The following is an 8,403-nucleotide window of genomic DNA, read 5'->3' as shown; positions in this document are numbered from 1 at the left end:
TCCCGGTCCACCTGGAGAAAGTCTCGGGTGTGCAGTACGCGCTGTACGAGGACGACATCTCCATATGGGTCACGCGGGGCTCTCTCAGAGAAATGGAGGCCAGCTTGCAGGAGGTAGCCACCGCTGTGAATGAGTACGCGAAAAAATGCAGCCTCCAGTGCTCACCAAAAAAATCCGAATTCGTCCATATTCGTCCCTCCATAAAATGCACAGACAGATAGAATTGCGACTTGGATCAGAACCAATACCCGAGAGAGAGGAAATTAGAGTACTGGGCCTTTTCATTCACCAGCGTAAGCTAGCGACGACCACGCTCGACAAGCTAAAAAAGGTGGGAGACCAGGTGGGCCGAATGGTCCGCAGAGTCTCAAACAAGAAAGGGGGACTTAAACACTTTGACAGTGCCTTCTCCGGGGAGTGCCCGCACTGCGGGGAAATGTCCTCGGACCTTTTCCACATGGTGTGGGCGTGCTCCTCCAACCCTGCCTTTGCACCTAACCAAAACACCACCCGGGAGGACTGGGAGGCGACCCTACTCGCCTGCTCCGACCTGAAAGCCCAAAAGACCTTGGTTAAACGAGCAATGGCGGCAGCGGAAGCCACTGGGGTCCCGTACTAGGCACTCCACCTAGTGTTTGTGAGGGGAAGGGCACTAAGCCTGACCCCAGAGAAACCTTCATGTGACTCCATATTTTATTAAACGTTTTTATCACCACCACCTGCTCTGCCTGGGTTACGTTTCAGGCTTTAATTGTGAGCCCGTTCACCGTTTTGGACTGATCACCGCCGCCGGGTACCACCCGCCTTGGTGCAGACTGGACGCGTCCACATAGTACACTCCGGGTTTCCCTTCGTAGTGGTGAGCTAAGGCCTCTGCTCTGGCGGTGCGCTTACCCTGGTGGTCACCCTGGACATGTTAGTGGAGAGTGGTTTTATGTGCAGGGCGTATCGCCACTCCTGGGGAAGCCTAACTCTTTTCTCGGTTACAGTTGTGTGTTGTATGCATAGACGGGTTAATAGGTGACGCCCCGACGGTGTCTGCGATAATCGTGTATGCTAGCTTGTGAGGTGGGCTTCTCTCAGCTCCTCATACGAGTTTGTCATGCCCAGACCTTGGAGTCTCAGGTTCGACGTGGTTATAGGGAGGTCGAGAGCCTTATTCGCTATTTTGCGCGTGATCACCTCGATGATGCCCTCGTTGTGGTTCTTGAGGTGCAGATAGGGGGTCGAGTGCAGGATTCTGCTTGTTACAAAGGCATTGGCCAGTCGTAGAGCATCTTTGCTTCTCAGCTCGCCTTTCTTGTTTGAGACTGCGGACCATTCGGCCCACTTGGTCTCCCACCTTTTTTAGGCAGCTTCGTCTCCTCAAGGGGCAGAGGGCGGAAACTTTTCTGGTCGGAGACAACATATTGACATGCGACAACAAAGGGTTCGCCAAATAGAATAAAATAACGAGCCGTTCTAGCACCCTTACGAGAGGTTTGTTGACAGAGAAATGAAGCAAGCAGGGAAAGGGAATCTATTATATATATGTTTGGATACAGGGCGCAGGGAGCCTGTTAGATCGAGTTGAGATGTCCAGTGTCGTGATTGACGGATACTAGTTTAAGGGTTAACGATTGTATGTGCAGAACAAAAAGAAGGTTCTTTTTTTTGCAACCCCCACGTGCTGAAAGCCGAAAAAGGAACTGCTTCCTCGCCTAAACCTGGAATCGTTAAACTACTAGACACACACTGGAAATTTGAACCCTGTCTACGCGCAGTCCCAGCGAATTCAGTCTGTTAGGTTTGTCTAGCGGTTTTCTCATGACCGCTCGCGTCGTATTGCAGCACGCTCGACGTACAGACTCCGCCTGCGGCGAAGGCTTTTAAGGGGACCCTTGGGCACAAGCTCGACGTCCAATGCGACGTCTACCCGCCATCGAGGTCCTCGCCCAAATCTACCAGCAGCAGCCGCCGCTGCGGGAGAGCACACAAGAGTGAGCAAGCTCTTCGATGTGCTATCACCAATGATTATGAAGGTGGTGAATTTTAATGACGCAAGGGCGTTTTAGCCCAAAGAGCGCCAAACACAAGGTGAACGTTGTACTCAAGTTGGTGTAAAGTGCTGGTTGTGAGGTTTCATGAAGAGATAAAAACAGTGGTGTATAGGGTCTAAAAATTTATTCGCTCAGTAAAATCACTAAAAACCGTGCTACAGAGCCTAAAAATTCATTCGCGATCTATAATGAACACTGAAAAAATTAAAAGAGGATATGCTTTAGAAGATCTCATCCTTCTTCTCAAGGAGGAACGGGCATAAAATCTCCCACGTCGATGGGAGATGTTATGTAAAAAGCCTACGTTCGATAGGAATTTGAAGACATGTTTTAAAGGGAACATTGAGTTGTCACCAAGAAAAATGGATGGGTGAGCAGGTATTTGGTTAGTATACATTGAGGGAAAATGGCGCCTTCTTTCTAGTTCAAGTTGTGCACATATAATTAAGACATGAATAACCGTCAGCCGATCCCCACATCTCGAAAAGTGTGGTGCAGGAGAGTTTGTTAAAAGATATGAATGTGTTGTGTATGTGTGACCGATTCTCAGCCTGCACAGAGCTACTTCTTTAAATTTGTCTCGTTTTTCTGTAGTGTGTCTGCCTAACCTTGGCTTTACTGTGTGTAGTTTGTTTTCTGTTGTTGCGTCCCATTCCTCTTGCCATTGTTGCCGAATCGTGTTTTTTATGTGCGGCTTGAGGTCATGATAAGTTATGTTGTCAATGTATATGTCATTTTGAATTTCAGCTGACGCAGCAAGCCTATCAGCAACCTCATTGCCTGATATACAACGGTGGCTTTGTACCCAACATGGTATAACTTTAAGTTCTAATTTATGGGCAGACATAAGGTTGTAAAAGAGAGAATTCAGGACTGGGTTCTTATGCCATTTCGAAGAAGATAGAGAGGTTAAAGCGCTGAGTCAGTCAGTGTAGATTACCGCTGTACGTCTTTTGTTTTCAATAATGTGTCTCACAGCTAGCAGGATTCCATGGAATTCAGCGGTAAATATAGTTGTATGTCTGTTCAGTGTTTTTGAAAGTGAAAATTGGGGTCCAAGTGCTGCACAGGACACTTGAGCAGACTTAGAAGCATCAGTGTAATATTCATCGCAAGTGTACTTCGCCTGAAGTGACATGAAGTGTTGCTGTATGGCAATAGGAGATGCATATTTCCCCACTTCAAGGAACGTCAGTTCACAAATAACAGAGTGCATTTCCCGATGAGCAATTAGGTCTTTTATGTAAGTTGTAAAAAGACTGGTGACCGTAATGTCTAGATGTTGGATATCAGTGGCTAGTCTGATTGGGTAGGGTTTTCTTCTGTACTTCTGATCGGGTTTTCTTGAGAAGAGTTCTGTACTAGGCGTGTCAAGCAGGAGCTTTCGACATGAATGATCCACTTAGCATAGTACCTTTGTACCATACGTTATACCAGCAAATTGTCTTCTTCTTTGCAGTGACCACCAGTTCGCCCCGACATAGAGGCTAGCAATTGGGCTAGTTCGGAAAGCACCCGTGGCGAGGCAACGGCCAAGTCTATGCCCCATGACTGGTTGTTTATGTTCCTTTTGAACTACAAGGCTCTGACAATTCAGTGTTATGTTGAGGTCAGGTCTGATGCCACGCTGCTTGGTGAAAAGTATGCAAACACTCTTTTCAGTGTTAAGTTTAAACCCATTGTCATCAGCCCATTTAGACAGCTTATTAACACCTAGTTGAATCTGGCGTTCACAGATGGCCAATTTGTAAGATTTGAAGCTTATCTGGACGTCCTTAACATATAAAGAACAAGAAATGGTTCTTGGCAGCACGCTTTTTAGAGAGTTCATTTTGACTATAAAAAGTGTAAAGCTGAGAAAACCACCTTGAGGGACACCATTTTCCTGTATGTAAAGCTTTGAGTATGTATTGCCAGCACGAACTTTGAAGATCCGTTCAGACAAGTTACTTCGTATTGTATTCAACATGTTCCCTGTGATGCCGAGAGAGAAGAGGTCGCGGATGATACCATAGCTTCAAGTGGTATCGCATGCTTTTTCAAAATCGAAAAAGACAGATAAACAATGTTTGTGTACAAAAGCATCCCTTGCATAAGACTCAAATGCAATGAGCTGATTCACTGTTGACCTCCCAGCCCTAAAACCAGCTTGGGTTTCGTCCAGAAGACCGTTGTATTCAAGGAAATGAAGAAGGTGACGATTTACCATTTTTTTTCAAAAAGCTTGCATAGGCAGCTGGTTAGAGCAATAGACCGATAACTAGCAGCAAGTATTGGCTCTTTTCCGGGCTTTAATATTGGAAGGTATTACCCAATGACTAAACAGCAAGGGCTTCATAACAAATGAAAATTCTCCTTTGGCAAAGTAAGCGTCGGTCAAGCTGGTTATGTTGTACTAGAAATTATAAGTTGAAATCTTGTTTGTTATTTATTTCATTGTCGCATTTTACAGGAGGACGTAGTGAGGCTCAGCTATATTGGCATGCATGTGCAAGTCGCAAGTAGTTCAGAAGAAGAGAAAACATTTCAGAGGATAATTTCAGTTCACCTTAAGAGCACACGCGTAACGTCTTTTATACCATATTTCCATTATTTGAAAGTTTGGCGCTAATAAGCCTGGTATAAATTTTGCTAAAGTATATAACGTCTTTAATTAGCCTGACATTTGGGGAAAGGAAGGTGCAGTATCTTTTTCTTGTTTCGGCGGACTGCCACACTTAAATGGACGGCATAGAATAGGAAGTGCATTCCTCGTCGAACGCTCATGTCATCAGTTCGAATTCATCGCAAATGTAAGTCTACTAGCAGAGTGACACTGAATGTGAAGAGAAATGCTATCATACCACCCTGAACGCCGCAAAAGAACAGCTGACTCAAAATTTTGATATCACGTCGCGTGTGCGTGTTTCCGCAAGTCTTACCAGGAAGCATTACTTGGCTCACGCGCCGTGTACGGATTCTATGTGCAGTATGTGTCCGCAGTGGGTTTGTAGCTTATGTCTACTACAGAGTGCGAGCGGCGCACCCCTGTGCAGAACGCCGGCGCTAGCTTTGATCTCGAAGTACGAGTGGGATCACGTGACTTCTCTTACTGCTGCTGCAGCAGGCGCTCGAATCAATTTCTGCGTTGTAGAAGCTACGAGTCTCGTATTTTAGCTTTGCTCATTAGCCGGGGCCACCATTGCACATGTTTATATTACGTCGTCGCAGGGGTTGCCACAGTTTATTTAGGAAGCTGTTATGGTCTGTTCCTGTTTTGTACGTCAATGCCGGATGTACCCGACGGAAACCGGCGTGAGCTCCTATTTCTGCGTGGAAAATAAGCTGCGGTAAGCTTGGTTAATGAAGCTGGAAATGGGTAAAGAAGCGAATGGCATTTCTCTTTTGTGCAGCGGGCACTTCAGAAAACAAGATTTCGTCTCTGTAGTTACCGCTAAACAGTTGTGTGAGTAGCGGTCCCAAAACAGGCACACACGTTTACGTTTTGCGCTCTTCACGTGTAAGGTAAACGAAGACTAGTTTCTAGCAGGACGAAAAGATGATGCTCGCTTCTTTATAGAGCAGCATCTTACTAGAGAGTAAGAAAGGTTCGACCGAAAGCCGGTGTCACCCGTTAATAATTATTAGCTATTAACGATGCGCCCTTAATGGTGCGCACACTCCCAGACACCCTTAGAGTGAGTGGCGGTAGCTGTTCCGGTCGCAAAAGAGATGCCCTCGACTTGCGTGGCAAGCTCAGCCGGATTAAAACTACCTTGTAGTTACAGAAGGGGGTGGCCGTTTGGTGCCCAGCTTTCGTCGGTTCAAGCCAGAGTAAGGATCGGAGTTAGAAGCAACAAACAAAAACAAACTTTATACACAGCAAGAGACGATCCAGAGGAATACACACGAACACTAAAAATGCACAGACGGTAAGTCCACAGAAAGGGTACGCGAAGCATGCAACTAAAGAAGCATTCAGTAACACAGGCTTTACAACACAGAACAATACACGATATAGTCGAATAAACAAACACCAAATTGTTCACCGGGCACTGCAGAGCGACGCCTCGAGAGTCACGATGTAGCCGCCATGTAAGACGAGTGCCACTCTCTCACAGGTCTGTGGGCTTGCCAGCAGTGGATGAACCCCGTGTGATGACTATGTTGCATGTACCGGAACTTGGGATCGGGTTTCGCGTGTGTTTCGGGAACCACCGAGCTCTCCACAATTTCGCCTGCGCGTGTCGCCTTTTGTCCGAAAACCGGATACCAGAAGGGGCGCTGAACGACAGGCTGGAATGCGGGGAAGACACGCTAATGACGGCTACGCGTGCGCTGTTGCGGGGATGGTGAGGTTTCCGGGAACGGGAACAAAGCACCCGAGGTGACAAGGAAAGCAACAGAAGGATGGTGGGGCAGAGAGGAACGAGAGACGCTCTAGAGCCGGTCAGCCCAGCCTCGTCTCCCGAGGGACGACTGCCTGAAGAAACGAAGACGGCTCGTTAGTCCTGGCTGCGCGCCTATTGAGCTCGCCGTGTACACCGTCACCATCAGCGCTGTCTGTAGCTATATGGCCATCACATCTCACCTCAAGCACCGGATCATCACAGTGGCGTCCAGACGCAACCTCAAGACCGTCGGGTGAGCGGGGGCATCCAGTTCTGATTAAATCTGTTACTGGCCCTATTTCGTGTGTGATTCCTACTTTCCACCCCGAAAAGGGCCCTATAACCAGGACAACACAATGGTGGCAGCGGTATTTTCGGGTCGGGTCTGGCATTGCTCTTAAACGGATCCCTTTGACAGGGAGAATAGGAGGGATACACGAAATCAGGCCGACTGGCTAAACTGGCATTGAAATGAACGCGAAAGCTGAAGATCCGGTCATGGCGCATGGGGCGAGTGTTTTAGCGTTTAGCCATTTGATTCCTTTGTTTGATGCTACCGGACCTGTTTGCGAATTTCTGAATTCTGTAGAGCAAGTTGTCAGCATCGCTTCTTGCGCCGATAGTCATGTGCTGTGTCTCTGTAAGTGTAAGATGGAAGGCGCTGCCAAAGTGTTTGTGTGGCATGATGCAGCGGCCAAGGAGGCGACAACATTTCCCAAGCTCAAAGAGGTTATGATCGCATGGTTTGAAACGGAGCCGCTGAGATTGCACATGCATCGGTTTATGGGTGCCCGACGGGTGCCTAGCCAAGACGTCCGATCCTTTGTAAAGCGAGTACAGAAGCTAGCGCAGGCAACAATGCCCGATGAACTTGAAGTAAATGACGATAAGAGCAAAATCAAGAAAGAATAGTTGCAGGGTCAAATGAGATCTCAGTTTATGAATGGGTTGAGGGATAGTGTGCGGCGGTTTGTCATGTCACGTGATCCGTCGACGTTTGACAATGCGGTCGCCTGCGCTGTCAATGAGGAAGCGAACGAACTCCTCAGCGGCGGCATGTCTGAGATACGAGTCGTCGACAGGGAAGAAAGCTCGTCTCGAAAAGAGATAGAGGAAATGAAATAACGACTGGAGAACATTGAGAGGTTGCTTACTGTACCACAGTCGTCGAGTGCTCCATATGAGCGGCGTTATTCACGTAGGGCATGCTTCGTGTGCGGCCGAACGGGTCGATTTGCTTGTAACTGCGCTGAGCCTGTACACTCCGAGAAACAGTCCATTCCAAAAAACGAGTAGGTCGCCCCCCAGACTGCGGGTTGGAAGGGGCTTAGGAAAATCTACGGAGGGTTTCGGTGAGTAGACCCGCTGTAGACAGGAAGATAGAGAGTGTACAAAACAAGGGTTCAGCGATCTCTGGAGATCCTCTAGTAGTGCGATATTCGAAAGAAACTAGTCCAGTAGTACAGTGCCGCATAAACGGGAGTGAACCTGAAATGCTAGCTGACACGGGCTCTCGCATTACGCTCATTTCTGAACGGGCTTTCAAGAGGTTGCAAAGTGCGATGTCCTGACAAAATTACTGGAGCGGTAAGCTCACATGGGCACTTTCTGGGCATCACTGGGAGTAAGATCGACATTCATGGCTGTTTTTCTTTGCAAATTTCCTTAGGAAATAGAACTTTCTTTCATGACTGTTTTGTGATTGCGGATGGGCCTGCAATCCCAGTAGACGGAATGATCGGACAGGACATCATATCGGCCCAGAAAATTAATATTTTAACAACTTAAGGGGTCTTCGATCTACAAGGGTGCCGAATACCTATTAAAAACTGGCGAGCTAAATCCCTGAGAGAGGTCCTTCAAGTGCTAGCTGTCCTAGACGATGCACCCGAACGCATATCCGTGAGGCTGACGTGCCCTTGCACTGTGCCGGCCTTGTCGCAAATTGTTAGCTGGGCAAAGCTGGTGAAACCCGTGCGCGTAGGGCAGGTTGG

Source organism: Amblyomma maculatum, unplaced genomic scaffold (assembly GCF_055883805.1).
Source record: "Amblyomma maculatum isolate TAMU_Amacu unplaced genomic scaffold, ASM5588380v1 scaffold_13, whole genome shotgun sequence".
Taxonomy (NCBI): Eukaryota; Metazoa; Arthropoda; class Arachnida; order Ixodida; family Ixodidae; genus Amblyomma; species Amblyomma maculatum.
The sequence above is the reverse complement of the archived record's forward strand: the minus strand, read 5'-3'. Positions refer to the sequence as shown.